At 32.7% G+C, this 22,615-nt stretch overlaps 1 long non-coding RNA gene across 1 annotated transcript; it reads left to right on the top strand.

Moving 5' to 3' along the window:
- The first annotated feature begins 5,838 nt into the window (after positions 1–5,838).
- On the top strand, positions 5,839–7,326 carry LOC121217970 (uncharacterized). Its single transcript, XR_005914239.1, has 3 exons — positions 5,839–6,311; positions 6,448–6,484; positions 7,038–7,326. It is a non-coding gene; the product is annotated as an uncharacterized lncRNA (long non-coding RNA).
- Positions 7,327–22,615: the final 15,289 nt, after the last annotated feature.

Genomic DNA, 22,615 nt, shown 5'->3' with positions numbered 1-22,615 from the left:
GGTAAAGAGAATTTTACTATAATGGCAAAAGAATGAAAAGTACAAAAGATGGAGATAAAAACTAAACCCTGAAAACTCGAAAACAAAGAACCTTCAAAACTTAAACACAAAATTCTCTAAATGTGTTATGAGTTTTAATCTTTAATGGGTGTTTTTTCTAAGGTTGTAAAAGAACCTATTTATAGGCTAAATTAGTAGGTTAAATAAACTATGCTAATAAATGCTAAATATATTATGCTAATAAATACTAAATCTTCTAAAAAGAAAATATATTTTGTTTAACTTGACTTGCAAGCAATCTCTTAGAATTTGGGTCACATAACTCTAACAATCTCCACATTGACACGAATTCTTACAACGCCATTTTTGCCAAAGCCCGCCACGGGCCTATCTTGAATTATGTAAGAAATTAACTGAGTCGAATCTATGCTTAGAAGCTGGAAGACTTCTAGCCTTCGACTTGTGCATTGCCAAATTAAAACTAACCCGGGTCTGATTTTCACGAACACTGTTCGCTAACTTGTCAAAACCTTCATCCAAAAGAGAACCCCTCTTCAATGAAACAATCACATATTTTTCTCTCCTATGACCAAGTTTCCTCCGCTCTAAACGAGTTGACTCTGACTCTGTAACGGACGGGGGACGTCCAATTTCACCGGTCACTGTAGAACCTTTCAGAATATAAACACTCTCGGTTCTTTTATCTTTTAACAAAACAAGAGCTCCACGAGACACTTTAATGTCGCTCGACTCAATGTTGATTCTGCATCCTTTAAAGTCTAAAATACTCAAGGAGATTAGATTCTTTCGTAAATCAGGTACATACCTGACATCGTCGTCCCATTGTGTATCCTAATTTTAATAGTACCAACACCAATTACCTTACTAGATGAATCGTTTCCTATGCGCACAACAACACCTTCAACCAAACTGTATGTGGAGAACCGTCCTCTATTGGGGCACATGTGGAAAGAACAGCCCAAATCTAGGATCCATTCAGACGTGAGCTTGGATTTATAGCTCGTTGACACTAACAAGAAATCATCACTGCTTTCATCAGCCAAATTAGCACCAGCTAAATCTTCCTCGTTACTTTTAGCAGCTCTTTTATTTCGCAGTTAATAACAATCTTCGTTGATGTGACCTAACTTTTTACAATAGTGACAACTTTTGTCTCGTTTCTTTGATGCTACCAAAATGGAAGCTTGATTATCTGCCTTGTTGTCCAAGCCAAACTCATTATCAAGTTTGTTTCTACTCAACATATGACCCTTCACATCTTCGAACAAGAGTTTGTCTCTACCATAAATCAAGGTCTCCCTAAAAGACTTGTGTGAAGGGGGTAAAGAACACAATAATAGCATAGCCTGATCTTCATCGTCAATATGAACCTCAATGTTCTTTAAATCATTTAAATGAGTAATGAATTGACTGATGTGATCTCTAAGAAGCTCACATTCGTTCATGCGAAACGTAAATAGATATTGTTTTAACACTAAACAGTTAACTAGAGACTTAGTCGCATAAGGAGTTTCTAACATTTTCCACAAGGCAGATGAGGTTTTCTCCATCAATACCTTCTGCAATACTGTATTCGCGAGGCACAACTGGATTACAGACAATGCCTTTTCATCAAGCTTTTCCCATTCTGTTTGATTTAGATTCTCATGCTTTTTCCCAATAACAACCTTTTTCAAGTTGGTTTGAACTACAGTTGCCATCATCTGAACTTGACACAAATTGAAATTTATCTCACAATAGAACTTCTCAATTTCAAACCTTGTTGCTGCCATCTCTGAACGGGCTAATCTATGAAAATTGAACTAGCTCTGATACCACTTGCTAGAACCGACCCGATTAAGCAACAAGTAAAAAAAATAGCGGAATAAATTGAGAAATTGAACACACAAATTTAACGTGGAAAAACTCCTCCAAAGTGGATAAAAAAATACAAGCAAAGATAATTTTACTATAATGGCAAAAGAACGAAGAGTACAAAAGATGGAGATAAAAACTATACCCCAAAAACTTAAAAACAAAGAACCTTCAAAATGTAAACACAAAATTCTCTAAATGTGTTATGAGTTCTAATCTCTAATGGGTGTTTTTTTCTAAGGTTGTAAAAGAACCTATTTATAGGCTAAATTAGAAGGTCAAATAAACTATGCTAATAAATGCTAAATATATTGCACTAATAAATACTAAATATTCTAGAAAGAAAATATATTTTGTTTAACTTGACTTGCAAGCAATCTCTTAGAATTTGGGTCACACAACTCTAACATCAGCAATAATTCTTTTAAAGAAAAACAAGCATGATAATATATGAATAGGGAAAATCAATGAACCATATTTAATTCAAATATTCAAAACAAAACAAATGTTTGCATCATATTAAATAATTAGGTTGCAAAAAGAAATAAGGGAGAGATTATTCCAATGCCCAAAGGTAATGCTGCTGCTGCACTGAGTGAGTTGATTTACTAGACTGAATAGCTTCCTTACTACTGGGCATAAATGAAAAGATAGGGAGGAATTTCAAATCTTAAAGCAACAATTTAGAAAAAAAAAAGGCTTTTTTTTCTCCTTCGCCCTACTAACAAAACAAAAAGTGAGTGCAACCGCAAACGATATGGTGCCTATAGTTTAATCATGTTAATGTGAGAGGTAGTGGGTTTTGATGCGGTTTTTACGATGTTGTTTGTAGGAGCTTTAGGTGGTGAGAGTCATGGGGTGAGATGGTGATGGAAAGGGCCTATTGATGTTTTAAATGGCAAAGGCAGTGGACTATTGATTAGGTTGTTGAGGGTTCAATGTTTAAAAGTCGAGAAGGAGGAAAAATAGTGGTAGTATTAGAATTTGGTGATGAAGTTTGGAGTTAGTGAAGGTTGAGGGATATGGTGTTGGGTTTAGTAATGGGTGGAGCTTTGGAAAATGATAGTAATGAAGGTGTGTTGGTTTCCGTAAGGTAATGGGTGAATGGCAATGGTGATGGTGAGGGATTAGGGTTGAGGGTTGAGGATGATTTGGATGGTAAGGTCATGACAAGTTTTTAGGATGTACAGAGAGTTGAAGATGAATTACTTTCTCTACTTCTTCTTTTTCTATGACTTTCTGTGTTTTTTGTTGAAAAGGAAAATGTTAATTTGTCCCTTTTCTGCATTGAAGATGTGTGCTGGTCTGTACAGTTTGAGCCCTCATTAAGATATTGATGATTCATTATACAACCTAAATATTTTTAGTGTTTTATTTCATTTCTATCTAATTAATGAATAAAATAAAAATGAATTATTTCTTTTTAGGGACATAAGGACAATCCAAAGGTTTTTAAGCATGAATTTTTTTTGCCACGTCATCAAATTTTAAAGAAATTAAAATATTATTATCCAGTTAACAATAGCGAAATTATTTTATGGATCATTCCCACCACATTATGCATGGTCCATTTCCTATAATTTGATGACATTTCAACAACTTTTTCTTGTTATTGACACATGATTTTGATAAATTTTTATCTTAAACCCCAAACTCTAAACCCTAAATCTAGAATCTTAAATCCAAAACCCAAATTATAAAACCATAAACCCTAAACTCAAACCCCAAACCTATAATGTCAAATAGTAAAACTTGAAACTCGAACCCAAACCTTGATTTGGTAATCACGAATCCTAAACCCTTAAATCTTAAACCCAAACCCTAAATCCTTAACCTTTAAACCTTAAACCTTGAACCCTAAACCTTAAATCTTGAACCCAAACCCAGAATCTCGAGGTTCGAGGTTCAAAGTTCAAGATTCAATGTTTTATGTTAGGGTAAAATTATTATCAAAATTATGTACCAATAACATAGTAAAAATTGCAATTTTTTTTATAAAAAATGCACAAAAATAAAAAAAATAACTTACGAAAAAAATAGAAAATGATTAAAACTTGTAAAAGAAGAAAAGTGGTTTGCTGATAATTTAAAAAATTAATTATTTTAAGTAATTTAACAAAATTTAAATTATGTTGGAGATATTAGATATAGATGAGTGTAGAACAATCTTTGTTATCTTTAAAATTTAATGACGTGGCAGTTCGAACTGGACTTGTTTAATTAAGACTATTTTGGGATACAACCTCAAACCCAAAGCACATCGAACTAATAACTCCACATTAATTAAGGAATCTTCAGGAAATAAACTACACAACAAAAATAATTTCTTCGACTTGTTCCCCAAATTGTTATAGCTCATCTCAAGGCTCATGTATGCATTTCTTTTCTCTGCTTTGGGACATCCTCGATATCCATTAATCTGGAACTACTGATTTTATGGTAGGCTAATTTCCATCCATTAAGGGTTTTGCCTCTTAAAGCCCTTGCTAATGGAACAATAGCTAAAGGCAATCCTCCACATTCTTTTCCAACTCCCATAGCTACTTCAATTATTTTCGGAGAAACACTATAAGGTTTGCATTCATGTTAAACAAATTCCATGCTTTATCGTCATCCATAACATTCAGTTGAACCATATGTTCAGATCTAATAAATTTGCATACTTTTTGTTCCCTTGTTGTCAAAATAGCTTTAGAACCTTTACCATTTTCAACTAATGGAATACCTATATTTTTCAAGTCTTCGTCACCCCATTGATTCCATAGATTATCGAGAATTATGAGAAACTTCCCGACAATCAAGCTACTCTATAACTTTGTTGTTTTCCCTTGTTTGGAAGTATTCTCAAAATTCAATTGTTAAGTCTTCTACAATCTTCATTTGAATTCTTGCAATGTTTGGAGTTTCGGACACGATGACCATTACAACTCGATCAAATCCTTCCACATAATTTGTCAACTTCTTTGACTAAAGTGGTTTTGCCTACCCCATCCATTCCCCACACTACAATCTTTTTCACTTTATAATCCTTCAATGCCTCCATTATCTCACTAAAAGCAACACTTGAAGATTTGGAATGTACTATATCCTTAGATGCTAAGGACTCTAAGATAGGAATTTGGAAATGATGCTAGATTTTTTCAAATTTAGAGTTATTGATGAGTGTCTTGATGGATAGTACTTGATCCTCTATAATCTTACATAGTCAATACCTCTAACACAAATTAGGAAAGCAACACAAACATTTCTTATTTTCTTCTACTCTATGTTCCAGAATCTGCACATTTTTCAAGGCATTTGTTGCATTAGTTAGTTAGTCAGTCCGTTACATAGTTATCAATTACTTGAGTTTGGGTATGCCTTTTAGCCGCTTCAACCACATTTTTCACTTGAGCTTGTTCTTTGATCAAATTTTACCGTTAATTGCTGAGGTCTTACGGAAACGAAACAAGTGACGAAACACCACGTTCAATTAGGCTCTCACCAAGTAGTTTATTATCAATGTTCCTAGAGCATTACAAGTAGTAACGAGACAACAACCATCTGGATCAAAATAAAACTAAGTCTTGATTAATAAGGTAGAAAATTTATAATGTAAATTGATCAGCATGCACATCAACAAATGCATCCTAAAATGACCAAATGGAAATACCAAAAATTATTTTAAAGAAATGGGAACATCAACAGCTATTCCATTAAGGAAAAACATGCACGATAATATAATAATGGGGCAAATCAATGAACCGTATTTAATTCAAATTTTCCAAACAAAGCAAATATTTGCATCATAATAAATAATTGGGCTGTAAAAGTAAATAAGAGGGAGATTATATCAAAGCCCAAAGGTACTGTTGCTGTTGGAATGAGTGAACTGATGTGCTGGACTGGACTGCTTTCATGCTGTTGGGCTTAACTGAAAAGTTAAGGAGGAATTTCTAGTATTAAAACAACAATTCGAAAAGAAGGATTTTTTTTTTCTTTTTCCTTTGCCCTACAAAAAAAAAAAAAAAAAGAGAAACTGAGCGCCGCTACAAACGATATGGTGACTATGGTTCAGTCACGTTGATGCAAGAGGCAGTGGGTTTCGATGCGATTTTGAGGGTGTTGTTTGTGGGAGCTTTAGGTGGTAAGAGTCGTGGGTTGAGATGGTGATGGAGAGGGCTGGTCGATGTTGTAAATGGCAGAGGCAGTGGGCTATTATTAATTAGGTTGGTGAGGGTTCAAGGTTTAAGTGACGGGAAGGAATGAGCATAATGGTAATGCTGGAATTTGGTGATGAAGGTTGGAGTTAGTGAAGGTTGAGGGAAATGGTGATGGGTTTAGAAATAGGAGGAGCTTTGGAAAATGATGGTAATGAGGTTGTGTTGATTATCGTAAGGTAATGGGTGAATGACTATGGTGATGGTGAGGGATGAGGGTTGAAGATGATTTGGATGGTAAGCTCATAATGTGTTTTTAGGATTTGCAGAGAGTTGAAGATGAACGGCTCTCTCTTCTTTTTTTTTTCTATGATGTTTCTGTGTTTTTTGTTTAGAAGGAAAAAAGTTAATTCGTCCCTTCTATGCCTTGCAGGTTAGTGCTGGTATGTACAGTTTGAGCCCTCATTTAGGTACTGATGATTCATTATGCAACCTCAATATTTTTAGCTTTTTATTTCCTTTCTATCTAATTAATGAATAAAAGAAGATTGATTTGTTTTTAGGGAATAACTTAAATAAGAATAATCTAAAGATTTTTATGCACTAATAAAATTTTACCACTTTATCAAAATTTAAAGACATTAAATTATTATACACTCGTCCATGGAGAAATTACTTTATAGAGCATTTTTCTCACATTATTTATGTCTCTTTCCAATTAATTAATAACATTTCAACAATTTAATATTTTTATAAAATATTATACCAATTTGAGTTTTTTTTTCTTTGGGCTGAACTTATTATGCAAAATTTATTGTCGGCCTATAATTTTTAAACCCAACAAATCATTAAAAACCCTATAGCTTGTAAGGATAAAACGATTACCCTAATTATTTTATTTCAATTTTTTGTTTTCATTGCTGCTCTTTCTCTCATTATTGTCTGTTTCATCATCGATAGTACTAGCGAAACACCAAAATAGAGATTTAGATAACCTCTATTTCTTCTTACGTTTAATTGCAGGGGCCCAAAATGGAGGGAAAAGAGACAGGAAGAGACAGAGACCATAGTGTCGAGGGAAAAACAAAGTTATCCAGGTTTTGACTACAACTTCATTTTCGGCCGGTACAAGTGAAATATCTCCAAATATGCCGATACAAGTGTAATAGGCTAGAATCTAAACCAGAATGAAACTTATGCTCCATGGTTCCGGTTTATGTCCAAGACGAAATGTATAGGTTGGTATAATTGGTACCTGAACAGGACCAACTACCGTGATATCAACAGTTTTAATTCGAATTGATCATTATAAACACTCAATTGAATAATTAACTTAATTTAAATCACTTAACTTACTAGAATAAATTTAGGAAAAAAAAATCCATACATTTATATAAAGGTGGACTCCAACCTGAAACTTCAAATATTCTCATACCCTCTATTTTGCCATTAACCCAATGCCTCATTAGCCTCCCTTATTCATAATTATACTTAAATTTTATATCACATGAACTGAATTGATTTACATTTAACTTATAGCCCCAATATAATAGTTCAGTGTCATAAATCAATGCCGCCAAACTACCGGAGGAAAAAGACAAAAATGAAAAAAGAAAAACACTAAATTAGATTTAAAATATTGAAATAAAATTAGGCCTTTTAGGTTTTTTTAGCAAAAATAATTTCTAAGACTCCTAAAAAATAGTTACACATAGACCTGAGATATAGTATAGACCACAATAAAACACTATAAATTGCTAAACAAATACCATCATCTGTAAAAAGAATCCAACTGAAGAGAAAGGTAGATTGAAAGTAATTACAACCTTGGAAGGTTTTGAAACAAATTGTAGATACATTATCTTGATCAACCACAGATACTTGTATCATCACATTGCCATCATTAGATAATCCAGTGATGAACTCTGGCAAACCAACTAACCTTTGCCAAACGCTCTCAAGAGACTTCACCGCATTAGTAATGCATGAAAAACTAAGCCTCAAATGATCTTTTCTCCTCATCGTCTTAAAGTCCATTCTTACAATCACCATCATAGTGTTCTATCTTATGACAAAATATTTCGATAACAGTTCCTAATAGATCTAGTGACATCTTTACTTAGACAAATCCTATATATGCATGATTATAACTAAAAATGAAAAATCTTAAACCTAAAAGAAAATAAAAATCAACACAACTTTAAAAAAAAAACAGAGTAAACTAAAAACTAAAACCAAAACTAAAATTGCTACTACTTGAAAAAAAACAGAATCTAACTTTTATTTATCTACAAACTTTCACATGGTGGTAACTAATCAAATCTAAACTGCCTTAGAAATCACCGCCAAAGCGATTGAAAATGAGACTGAAAAAGAAAAAAAAAAGACAAAGAAAAGGAACGTGAGAGAAACAAATTTAGGCCATTTAAGTCATTTAATTTAAAAATAACCACTAAAAATTTAAACATTATTAATACTCACTAAAATATACTTATTTTTTAATAAAATATTTTTATACTCCCAAATTTTTATAGAAAATATATTTTTTACTCATAAAGTGGTGGGTCAACATTAGTCATAAATGAGTACTAAAATGAAGCTAATAATTTATTTTGAATATAAAATTGAAACTAATAAAAATGCATAAATATTCAAGTGCATTCAAAGGAAATTTACAAAGCCTAAAAACCAGTGAAAGACATGATAGAACATCGAAAGAGACAATTTCAAACTAACGTAGATTCCAAATCATCATCTCCGTTAATCCTGACCTTAGCAAGTGGATGTGCTTCTTTGTTAATCTCCCTAGAAACATGATAGAGTTTCAACCAATCAGTTTCAGAATGATTAATAATTTTGATCATAGTCCTAACAAATGTAGGAATCATGTGTTACTGGTCGCGAATTAAAGCTCGTAACAATTGCGAGAAAGAGCGTCTCATGGAGGTTAGTCGATTAAATGAGACTCATTTGACCACTTAAACTGACCCGATTTGTGAAACATGTGGAGAAACCCATCTATTTGAAGCCTTGGTGACCAAGTGAAACACTTAACAAAATTTAGAGCTACCATGGTAAATAGGGGAATTAATCATAAAAGACATGTAACCTGATAATATTTGATTTTGTAATCTTAAAGGATTGAGTCACTCACTTAAAAATCTCAATTGTAGATAGGCTCGACCGTCAATGTAACTCAATCTATACCGTTGGTTTTGGGGGAACTCAACTATAAATAGAGACTTTTCTCCTCATTTGTAATCATCCCATTCTTTGTATTCTTTCTGAAGTAATAGAATACTTTGAGAACATTTAGTCAACACTTGGCGTGCTTTACTTTCTTGGGACATTTTTTGTTCTTCCGTTACTCTTTCATTTTTAGTTGCTTCTGCTTTATTTACAGTGCCTTGGAGAATTTCTATTGAGAATTCTCACTTTGCAAGAGTTATGTTGACTTAGGCAGATTTGAAACCAAGGAATCACCTAAGGCCGCATGATTGCAAGACTAAAGTTCTAGCCTTGTGACAGTTGCAAGGGGTCCTTAATCCATCTTATAGCATTACAATAATCATTCTCGATTATCAACTTTTGAGAAAATTCCACCTCAAAGCAGCAAAGATGGACATTGCTTCATTGATGGCTAAAATTTAACCAAGTATCACGTTGATGATCCCAACAGATTTGAAAAAGAAGATTGGAATAGAACTTATATCGTCTCATAGAAAATCACCTATACATACACCTATGCCGAGATTTCTTGTGAAGGAGCTGTCTATGTTAACTTTTAGTGAACTAGTGGGGGAGCTGTCCAACCGAAGTTTTTCTTTTCTTCATTCAACTTTGAAAAAAGGCTTAAACATATTTAGAAATCTAAAAACCTCAACACACTGTTTACTACAATTAGTCCACTTAGCCTATACCTAATGCCTTTTACTTAGCAAAAACTATCAGTCGAAGACAGTCTAGAGTTTTACCAGTAAACACAATATCATTCCTACACATCCATATAGTCCACACATTTGCAATAATTCAACGAAAATATTGTTAGAGTTTGCGTAAAGACTAATCATATGATGATTGTAATAACATGATTTTACCTAGTTTATTAATAAAGGCATTGCTATTATTGTTTTCAATACTTATTTCTATGTTTAAATAAATTGTATAATGATAATATCAAAAGAATGATATAATCATTCTAAAATATCATTAGTCAAGTCTTATTTTGGGTTTGGAAAAAGAACACATTGAGACTAATATGTGCTTAAGTGATTACAAGTGTTGCTATAGAGATGTGATGTCACATCAACGCATAAGTATATTTTAGAGAACAATATATTGGACTAACCCGCCATGAAAATGTTTCTTGGACTATTATGTAATACTCACAACATTTTTCATAGTTATAATTGTATGTATGAGCCTTAGACTTGATACCATCATTGTTCCAACATCGCGAGTCATATGCTTTGACATAGTCAAACATCTTTGGTAAATGATTGTACAATAAAGAATGATGTTGGGTGTGCCACAATTTGTGTAGTAGGATGTGAGTGACTAAGATAAGATTTGTCCCTCCTACATAATGGGAGAAATATCCAAGTCTCTTGATTGAGTGAGACTAGAAGTGCATGATCATGCTCAAGTTAGTTTATATGAGATATCACACTTATTTGTTTATTTTAGTTACTTAGGAATCAAGAAACAAGAGATTAGACTATACAAGTGTGATTATTCCATGACTTGTGCTCAATCTAGATATAAAGGACAAAAAGATATAATACATAATGATATTATAATAGAAGACCATGTCGAACCACGACTTCCTGCAACTTGGGTAGCAGTGATGTATTGCTAGACGCCACTCACGGTTTGTAACATTAGAATTGTTTTAATGTTATTGCCAACATTATAGGATCCTATAGGGTTACACCCTTTGGCTGAGGAGATCATAATGTAATGAAAGTTGGGATTGTGTTTAACATATCATAAAAGTTAAATTAATTATAGAAATGTTCTAATAATTAATTTAATTTGAAAATTTTAAAATTAATTATAATATATGTACATACTTGATGCACATATATATTAGAGGAGTCAATCAAAATAATATGAAAATATGTTTCACATATTTTAATCTTATAGATAAAGGAGAAAATCATGTTTTAAGATTATATATTATTTTCCTCTTAGTGGTTAATGATCATTCAAAAAATTTTGTTTGAATAAAAAGGAAAGCCTAATCCGCTCAATCTTTTAGAAGTCATTCGCTTTGATACCCAAGACAAAACATCTCTACAATTGGACTTGATAGATGACATATTAGTCTTTCAATCGATTTGCTCATTTTTTTATTAGAATAAGAACATGTTTATGTTCGTCTACTAATATAAGTTGTATTTCCGTATTATGATCAGGTCACGTAATACCAATTAGTATTAGTTAAACATTAGAAACTAATGAGCTAATGTTTGCTTTTATCTTGCTTTACATGCAAAAAGCACATGAAGACGATATACAAATGATATTAATGTAATTAATGAATAATTTTATTAAACTAATCTGTTCCTAAAAAAAATTAAAAGTGTACATAAACGAAAATATTACACTTAGGGTACCATATCCAACAGTCTCCTACTTGACCTAGTGAAGTAGATGAGTAATATTTTGCATTCCCATGCCCTTCATATGTTTCCCAAAACACTCTCTAGCTAGCAGAGTCTTGGTAAAAGATCCATAAGGTTTGTCTTTGAATGTGATCTTTGACTACATCCACTATTTCGTAAATCACTACCATATCTCTTATGATACTTTTTATTAATGTGTTTTGTCCTCATCTGGTTTCTTTAGGGTTTAACTATATTCACACTATTATAGTGTCATAGCTTTTTCTACTCTATATATTTGACCCTCCATAGTGAAGTTAGTAGTGTAACCTTGCTTGACACTTATTCACATTATGGTCTCGTCGCCTAGGAAAAACACAAGCCACATGTCGGTTTCAACGAATCCTGACACATTTTGAAGTCAGAATTAGTATATCTGACATAAGTAAGATCTCCTCTGGAATACAAAAGCATATAATATTTTGTTCTCCGCAAATACTTGAGTATATGCTTAACTGCTTACCAGTGCATTGGGCCACGATTCACCTGATATTGACCCACTAACCCCATTGCGAAACATATTTTTAGACATGTAAACAACATAGTGTACATGAGACTTTCTACTGTAGAAGCATAAGGAACCTTTCTTATGTTTTCTCTTTCTTTCGCTGTCTTAGGATAGTCCTCTAAAGAAGATGAAATACCGACACAAAAGGTTGAGTTCTCTTCTTAAAATTGGTTATTGCATAACGTTCCAATATCTCATCTATGTATAAAGTTTGTGATAATGTTGTCACTTTGTTCTTTCGATCCCTTAGGATTCAAATACCTAGAACAAAGTTAACTTCTCCCAATTCCTTCATGCTAAACTATTGAGTTAACCATAATTTAACCGATGACAATGTCCTTATATCATTTCCAATAAGTAGAATGTCATCAACATACAAAATGAGAAAGACCACCTTTCCATCCCCACTACATTTATAAAGATAAGGTTCATCTACATTTTGCTCAAATCTAAAAGTTCTGATCGCTTGATCAAATATTTGATTCCATAAGTGGGATGCTTGCATAAGTCTATATATGAATCTAAGCATTTTGCAAGCTTTATACTCATTTCCTTTAGCTATATATCTGATGAGTCACATTATATAGATGCTTTCTTCAAGATAGCATTTCAAGAACGTTGTATTGACATCAATTTGCCAGATCTTGTAATCAAGAGCCACCACAATGGATAACAATATACAGATTGACTTGTGCATGGAAACCAAAAAGAAGGATTTTTCGTAATCGTTACCTTCTTTCTGAGTATAACTATTTGCTACAAGTTTGGCTTTGTAAGTTTCCAATTTTCCATTCTTATTTCTTTTCTTATTGTAGATCCACTTACACCCTATGGGTTTTATCCCTTTCGGTAAGTCTATAAGTTCCCACATTGAGTTGGAATTCATAGAATCCATTTTAACTTTCATAGCTATTTCCCTGAGTTTGAAACCAACACTCAGCATCGCTTCATCAAATATGAGTGGGTCATCATCTTCCTATTTGACAGACTTAGTTTTTAAAACACTTTCTGCATAGTTATTTCTCACTGTGACAAATCACCCTATGCTGTTGATTATTTGTAGGTATACTATTAGGAGTTATTTCTGGAACCATTATTGTAGGTCTTTCTGCATTCCTCGAAAGTTTCTCGAGTACTTCTTTATTTTGGGGGTTTAAAGTCATTATGTAACTTTCCTCAAGGAAAGTGGCATGAGTTAACGCTATCATTTTTTGCTCTTTCGGGTTATAAAACAAACAACCCTTTGTTCCCTTGGGGTATCCCACATACACGTACATTTTTGTCTGTGAATCCAACTTCATCACATCCTTTTTTAATACATAGGCTGGGTATCCTCGAATTCTTAAATAATATATTTGGCTTCCTGTTGTGCCACAATTCGTATAGAGTTTTAGATACTACTTTAGTTAGCATATCATTCAGAATATAACAAGTTCTTTGTAATGCATATCCCCAAAAAGAAATTGGCAGCTTCAAATAACTTAACATCAATCGAACCATGTTTAACAAAGTTTGATTCCTTCTCTTTGCCACACCATTCTATTGTGGAGTGCCCGATATAATTAACTGGGATTGTTTCCCATTCTCTGTGAGATACCCTAAGAACTTATCCAATAAATGTTCCCCACCTCGATCAAACTGAAGTGCCTTTATGGGTAAATCTAGTTGTTTCTCCACTTCCATACAAAACTCTTTGAATTTATCAAATATTTCACTCTTGCGGTGTATTAAGTACAAATACTCATATCTAGAATAATCATCTATACAGGTTACATAATACTCATAACCACATCTTGCACTAACGTTTATAGGGCCACATACGTTAGTGAACACAAGTTCTAAGGGTTTTATGCCCCACGTTCTTTTTGTATTAAAAGATCACTTAGTCATCTTATCTTTCAAGAAAGATTCAAATTGAGGAAGATCAAATTCATTAATTTAACTTAAGGTGTCATCTTTCACAAGTCTAGTGTTTCTTTCTTGGTTAATATGATCAAGTTTCAGATGCCAAAGGTATGCCTCATTAGAGTGAGAAATTTTAAGTCTTTTATTCAAAATTTCAGTTTCAATAGTGTGCACATCTTTGGTTTGATAAAATAAATATTATTTGACATCTATCCATTATAGATAAGTTTGTAATTTCTAAATATTGTAATACTATCATTAAAAGTCACGATCAAGACATCATTAAGTATACATGCAACAAAAATAAATTTCCATTTGAAACTTGGTACATAGAATACCTCTTTTAAAATAATTTTCCTAAAATTATCAAAATAAAGATGTACATCTTACATTGCTTCAGCCGCTACAGTTGTACTGTTTTTGATCTGTAACAATAGACTTTTATCTCGAAGATCTTTCGTTTCCTCAAACCCCTGTAGAGAAACATACACATGATTACTGGCTCTAGAATCAATGACCTAGTGGTCTATTGAATCTTCCGCTAAGAAAGCTTCTACCATAAAGAGTTCTAGAAATTTTCCCTAAATGGCTAGGTAATCTTTGTAGTTTTCTTGAAGTGCCCTTTCTTGATGTAAAAGAAACATTTAGACTTCGATATGTCTTTAAGCTTATTGGTTCTCTTCCTTTCCGTTTTAGGTGGCCTAGAGAACTTAGCCTTGTTTCTTTTAGTGTGTTTTCCCTTCCCTTTAGAGGATGAAGTAACAACTAAGTTTGCTTTTGCTTTTTGGACCGATTGACTGTCATTCAACATTAACTCATAGGATTGTAATTCTTTCATGAGTTGTGTAAGCGTTAGATTCTTGCTCCTAAGGTTATTTGCAACCCAAAAGCCTACAAAGTCCTTGGACAAGCTTTTGAGTCCATAATCCATTCAGGATTAAGGTATGATGCACTTTAAATGTCACAAGTGAATTAATCGATAAACGGATTTAGGATCTATTCTTTTTGGGTTCAGTCTAATCTACTGTTAGTCAAGTCAGTCACATCTATGCCTCTATCTTTTGGGATTCATCCACTTCGATGCCCAAGACAAGGCGTCTCCCTAGTTGGACTTGATAGACGATATTAGTCTTTCAATTGGTTTGCTCAATTTCAATTAGACTAAAGACATGCTTAGGTTTGTCTACTAATATAAGCTATCTTTCCGTATTACGATCCGGCCATGTAATATGCTTAGTATTAATTTAAACATTACATAACCAGTGAGCCAATATTTGGTTCTATTTTGCTTTGCGCACAAAAACCATATGAGGACATTATATAAAGTATATTAATGTAATCCTTGAATTATTTTATTAACCAATTTGTTCGAAAAAATTACAAGTTTACAAATGAATATACTACACTTAAGATACCAGATCCAACATAATGTGCATCATCCTCTCCCCTAATCTAGAGCTTCATTAAGAGAGTTATCTTCATCATCAATTGGGTAATCTGCCCCTATTTTTTCTTCAAAGTCTTTATGACTTGATGATTCTTATCATAGATTTGGTTTTGAAGACCAAAAGAAAAGTCATGACTATTTGCTCTAATAGAGGGCACACTAAAACCTGGTCAAAATCCTACATGTTTGAAATAGATGGTACTCCCTCACGAATATATTCAAACATAACATTGTAAAGGCTCAAGGAAGATATCACAGTCACCAATCTCATTGTAGATAATACTAGTAGTTCTTCTATTGTTTTTATTCAATAATGTCTTAATTTCATAGGAAAATCGAATATAATCTAATTCCACAACATATTCATAACCCAACATGTGTTTAATTTTTATAATTTGATTATTAATGGCATTTTTAGTAGATCCATATCCAAAATACAATAAGGAAAAGTGAGAACAATGTGTCCATTATTCCTACAGAATTTAAAAACTTTTTCATACATGAAAGAGATCCAAAGTCTAGAGGCATACAAATCGCATTCAATATTACAAATTACCATATTTAAACATTAAAAAATGCGTCAATGAGCCTTTGAAACCCATATTGAAAATTATTGTCAAAGATAAATTGTTAAAAGAGCTAGCAACTTTACTAGATCTTGTTACTCCCCCTTTCTTCTTATATTCACTCAAGATCGTATTAAAGTCCTCCATTTTGAAACAAGTGGATTTCCATAAAAAAAAAGTCATTGAAAATGACTAGGGAAGATTGGGGCAGGATATTTTGGCAAGAAATAAAAGTGAATGACTATGTTTCACATTTATTGGCACCACTTCTTTCTAGTGACTCCAGATTTTTTTTAAGAAACCATTCGATTCAACGCGATGAGACTTTTGGAAACCAAGTTTGGAAATAAATCAAATTTAGTTCACTAACTCTTGTTTCTACTTAAGATATTATATCATGACCAGATTCGTTAATATATTCCTTCATGAATATATCAAGTTGAATCAAACAATCACTAATTACTTAGAATGCTTATTGTTTGAATGGAAGTGCTTGACTGCAGTGGCCACTTTAGGTTCCACTTTGTTAAACAAACTAAAAATAGAGTAAACAAATTATATAAGAGATTGTTTATGAAGTTCGATTTCCTTATATCTATGGGGCGTAGCCGATAGAGTAAATCCATTATCTTTAATCCTTAATACAACAAGTGGTTCAAGTTCTATCACTCTCCTAGTATAGCAACCTCACTTTTGTATCTTAAAAGCCTAGATCACTCACCTCTAAGTTCTCCCCCTAAGAACTTAGGTTGTAAACAAAAATTGTGAACTCTTATATGCACTCAAAGGTTTGTTCTTCAATGAACATATTACCGCTCTCAATTCTTTATACATTAACCTCTACAGGTCTCTTAGTATAAAAAAGTTTTTGAGGCTTGCTAACATACTAGAGATCAATTACAATCCAATATCTTAATAATAAAAGCTATAAAATAAATATACTATATTAATAAAGACCAATACAAATGGGTCTGCTAGAGATTCAATTTTCAATGGTATCTTCAATGTTATCCCAATTCATTATCCATTAGGTATTGTATCTGATTTCTTGATCAAGACAATCCAAGCTTCAAGGAAAGTTGCTTTAAATGGATTAGTCTTGAACTTTGGGCTTGCATACATTAAGAATATCATAACCATTAAAAGCTCAAAGAATTTGATTTAATAAATTTCCAACTCAAAATCTGGAAAGTATTTGCTTGTTGTAGTGTTAATAGAAGTGGCCACTTTTACTTGGCACTTAGCCAGCCACTTCAACAATTTGCCTTATCAATCTCTCCCTTTAGAATTTTTTTGAGGAAAACCAACCAAGCCAAGTGGCTAATCAACATATTACTTATAACGCTCCCTCAATACAACTTAGAACATAATTAAACAAATTAGCTATCAAATTTTTATCTAGAATTTTCACCAATAATCAAAATACTCTAATTCTAACTAAGATGCGAATAAGAAAATGTGCACCAATGTATTATCATACAACCACTTAATAATATTCAAAAGTTCATTTTCACAAAAATGTAAATGCACCAAAAAGACCAAAATAATAGTGAAGTGATGAAATGATCTATCATATTTACATACAACAAGTTAAGCTCTCTAAACACTTAAATAAATTATTCTTGAGTATTTTGTACTGTATTTTATTACTTTTTCTACACTTTATGGATTTCATGTTTAGTTTTAGTTTTTATCGCATTTTAATGCTTTTTTGAATAAAATGGAAAGCATATGCCATTAAGGACTTAATATTTGAGTTGAACTTGTTTCAAGTACTTTTTTATGCAAAAATGAAAATAAGATTTCAATTTTGAGCCGAGGTCGCGACATTGAATAGTCAATCTAGCAACTCTAATGCCTTTTCCATCGACTATGGAGTTGGACTTCATTAAATGGGACGATCGAGTACACTGTTTCCAAGGTCATGACACCTATGAACTGATTTCGTGACACAAGTACTCCTGGTCGCAACATTGGACTAATGATTTCGTAACACCAATCACAACTTTTAAAGATGAAGAAGTCAAATTGTCTCAATAGCATGTTGCGACACCAAAGAATGATGGTTGCAACACTGAATCCCAAAAGCACCCAATTGAGTCAACTATTGAGGGTGTTGCGATAATGACCCTTAACAAGGAAAATTGCTTAACGACATTTTGTAGTGAAATAAGTCTTAAATTAGGTATTAAGTGAGACCATACTTGTCTGGCGTAGGTTAAATTAGAAAAGTCTATAAATATCACTTTATAGGTCTTTTTAGGAGAGTAGAAAATTAGGTTAGACATTAGACATTAGATAATTTTTCTTTTCTTTTCCTCTCATTATTAGAATAGATTTCTTTTTCTATTTCTTCTTTTCTTGTTGAAGACTTTACAAAAGAAAGATGATCAAACTCTTGGGCTTTATTGGATTTCTATAAATTAATGGAGCATTTTCTTAAACCTTTTTACTTTTGTATATTGCATACCATGTGTTTGATAAAATTCTTATTGTTATTGAATTTGATTGTGTGCTAAATTAATTGTTGGTTGATTTATTACTTATTTGTTAGATGAAGTTGATATCTATTATTGATTAATTTGTTTTTTCAATTATATTTAATTGTTGAATACGCTAGAATTGTCGCCTTTAGTGGAATATTTAGATAAATGAGATCGAGAGATGAGTATATCTTGGATAGTTTGATATAATTGGACAGGGTAGTGAGGTTGAGAGGAGAACTTAAGTGGTAATTCCCAATTAGGATGAGACCGAGAGAAAATTCCTAGTTAGGAGTCGTAAGCAATCCAATCGGGATATGTTATTGGCTGAGTTAGCAATTGGTTAATCAATCGACCATCATGTTTTGTCATTTGCATAGTTGAAGGCAATAGAAAGAAAGTTTAGTTTAAATAGTTCAATTAATAATTTAGGATTAGTCTCAATATATTTTTATATTTGGTTTTAACTAATAATTTCAAACTCAATTAGATTAGTAATTTCTGGCTTATAATTAGTTTGACAAATGCATTTACCAATTTGACATTCCCTTGGGTTTGATCCTCAATATAATTTTGTACTTCATTGAAAAATTTTCTACATTACAACTCGACACTAAATGCTTGCAGTTAAAAATCACTTTTAAATTGTTCTATAAATTGCTTATTTTCTGTGCACGGGTGCAAGTAGATGTGAAATAGTGAAGCAACAACAACCAACTAATCATCTAGCAAATCATTGCGCAAGGAAATCTCCTTCTGTCAAAATTTCTAGATGCTTCATGTATCTGTTCACAACTTGGCAATGATTCGACTATGATAATTGAATGAAGCAGAAAAAATGATCAATCATTCTCTTGTTGAACCTTATTGGATCGCTTGAAGTGTCTATGACAGTGGTCACCTTAGGAGCTTTTCAGTTGCTTCAGTAGTAGGTTCTTATTCATCAGCAGGATCAGTAGAGATATGCTTTACCAGAAGCCACTTGAGAAAGAATTTAGCTCAAGAACAACTCTCTTAGGTTGTTCAGTAGCTCTAAAAACTCTTGGATTTTGATTAATAAGTACTTGAAAAATTAGAGAGGGAGAAGGTAGTAGGTATCTAACATGAACCTTTTCTCCACGTTTCACCACTTCTTCATAAATCATTCAGCCAGGGTCAAACTCTACCATCTTCACCACTTTCTTGATTAGCACAACTATCTTTTTGCTCAGTGCATCCCTCTAACTATTTGATAACTCTAAACTATAGAGTTATTTTAATACATTTTAGCTTACAGTTTCATTCAAGTCAAGGGTGATTGATAACGATTTTTTTGTAATTATTCTAATTTCGGTTAATTGTAAATTGTTATTAGAATAATGCACTTTGATCAATTTATATGCCAAAACATGAAGCTTTCATCCATGAATGTGACTGGTGGACTCATAGGAAAGAAGGAATTGAAATTCACATGCTGGTGTTGAATGTTGCAACATTGTTGCAGCCTTGGACCGACGAGGTCAAGCTTAGAAATGCACATCTTTGGATGCCTCATTTCAACATTGTTGAACTTAAAACCTCTTTTTAACCCAATGACGTAGTGGAAAAACTAACATAGACAACCCAAACCGTCCATCAAGCATGGAGAGCCAAAACCATCCACTTACATGCCCAAAATCGTCCAAGGGACTTGGTCTTTACCTACCTTAACCACATTGAGAAAATCATGCAACAACCAACCAAATTTGAAAGCAACCACCAACCAGATTTGAGAAAATCAAGCAACCCCCAAATCAACCATGGAGAAAATTAAGCAACCTATACCCCAAATCATGGAAACTGTCCACTATGGAGAGGGATTAAATAGGGCTCAAACTAGTATAAATAGGGGAAAATGGTTGAGAGAAAATGTACCACCACACACCACAATTGAAAGCATTCAACTCAGAATTTGAGAGCAGAAAAGAAAAACATTAACTTGACAGCATTAAGGTGAGAATGACACCTAGGAGAGGAGGAGAGCCACTGCGAAAGAGAAAGAAAAAGTTAGTCATAGAGAACCACTACATTCACCTATCATAACTTCTTAAATGTTTAGTCGCGGAGAACCACCATTGGCTCATCTTTCCTTTATCTTATTTTTTTTGTGTTGTTATTTTGATGAACATGATTGAAAATTGTCTTCTTGCTTTCATTTTGTTGATCATGGCTTAATGTTGTTTTGCTAGAATGATTATGGATCTTTGATATGCTGTTGTTGATTCTTTGCTATTAATGTGTTTGCATATGATTGTTTATTCATTCAAGTAATTTCCATGTTAAACTTACAAATGCACGACTAACATTGATAAGTAATTAAATTAATTATTTAATCTGAGAAGAGGTAATAATTGATGGAGACACAACTTGAATAGTGCATGTTGAGACAATATCAGGAGATAATTGTTACATGCATAGTCCTTATGAATGATGCCTGAGAAGGTGATCTTTGTGTTAATTTGGCATAGATATTTGTTAGGTAACTAAAAGATTGATATAGGAATTCAAGATAAGCTTACAACTTGCAAAAGTTAGATTAGTAAATCATCATATTGCCACAAATTTGTCGTAACTTTTAATAGCATTGTTTTTAATGATTGCATGATAAGGAAAAATAATTATTCTAGCCTTTCATCTCATTGTTCTTAGTATTAAACTTTTCCACTGCTATTCTATTTTGTATTGCTATTTTGTTTACTTGCATACTTAGTTTAATTTAGTTTAAGTCCTTAATTAAACCCTTACATCTAATTCTTTATTACTTACCAAATTTTTGATAACTAAATTAGCAATTATTGACTTACATATGCAGTCCTTGTGGAAACGATAACTCTATACTTACTATTTTATTACTTATTTATGACTGTGTACACTTGCAGGTCATTCGAATATCGGAACACTATTCGGCAATCAGTTCCTTGTTGCAATTCCAAACAAAGCTGCATATATTTTTGAAAGAGATGGGACTTGGATATTATCTTTCTTTGGCCAAGTAATATGAACATTTTTGTGATGATTGAAATAGATGTATTCCTATACTTCTCCAGATCAACCATGTTTTAGCAATAGCAATTCATCACCTTCTTGATTATAGTAGGGTTAAAATCGTACCTGCTTCCCAAAAAAACACCTTATTATACAGCTTGATTTGATCATCAGTGATGCTCCTCAAGAGATTAACATGGAATTTGAGTACTAGTTGCCTGTCATAGGGCTTAACAAAGCTAACTATGCCCATCAGACCCATTATCATGGAGAAATGTGTTAATTACATGTTTTTGTAAAGTTGGCTTAATCAATGTTTTGCTCCTTAATGAAGCTTTTTTTTTTCAACAAGGCAAGGTACCTCTTGGAGCAAGTAAAGGAGAGGAATGTTTGTTCTTACTTCTCCAGTAGAGTTGCCTCTTCTTCCCTTGCCTTGGTAGCAACTTTAGCAAACATTGAGGGTATACATGTTGGCTTTAACCTCTTATGTTGAGCAATCATAGGGACATTTGGACTTTTGAAACAAGCTTTGACATTAATGATCTCCTTTATAGGAGGAACATTATCTGTAAATTTTGGATCGTAATCTATCTTTGATTCATTAGATAAATTAGATGAGGCTTCAAAATTTATTTTATAATTCTTCTTTACTAAGAAGCCATTGATTGAATAGGTGCCTTCCTTTTAGCAACTTTGTTGGATATGGCTAAAGCTTTGAGTTCTTTATTGACAACAGAGCATGTTCTCCTATACTCGATTGTCGTAGTGGCAGTAGAAGTGGGCACTACAGATGCCACTGTGGTCCCCTCCATTTCATATTTAGATCATTCCAATTCTGCATCTTATTCTCCTATAGCCTTTTGACTGGAAACTATCTTAGACTTAAGAACATTAACAATAGTCTCAGTAATGTTGGTTATAAACTCAGATTTACCAACAATACTTTTAGAGGTAAAGATTGGTAGCAAGGTTACCAAATTTTCATTGATAGAATGAACAACATCACTTTGATTAGTAACTATT

The sequence above is a fragment of the Gossypium hirsutum genome, chromosome D05 (genome assembly GCF_007990345.1).
Source record: "Gossypium hirsutum isolate 1008001.06 chromosome D05, Gossypium_hirsutum_v2.1, whole genome shotgun sequence".
Classification (NCBI taxonomy): domain Eukaryota; kingdom Viridiplantae; phylum Streptophyta; class Magnoliopsida; order Malvales; family Malvaceae; genus Gossypium; species Gossypium hirsutum.
This window is presented reverse-complemented; position numbering and strand designations above follow the sequence as displayed.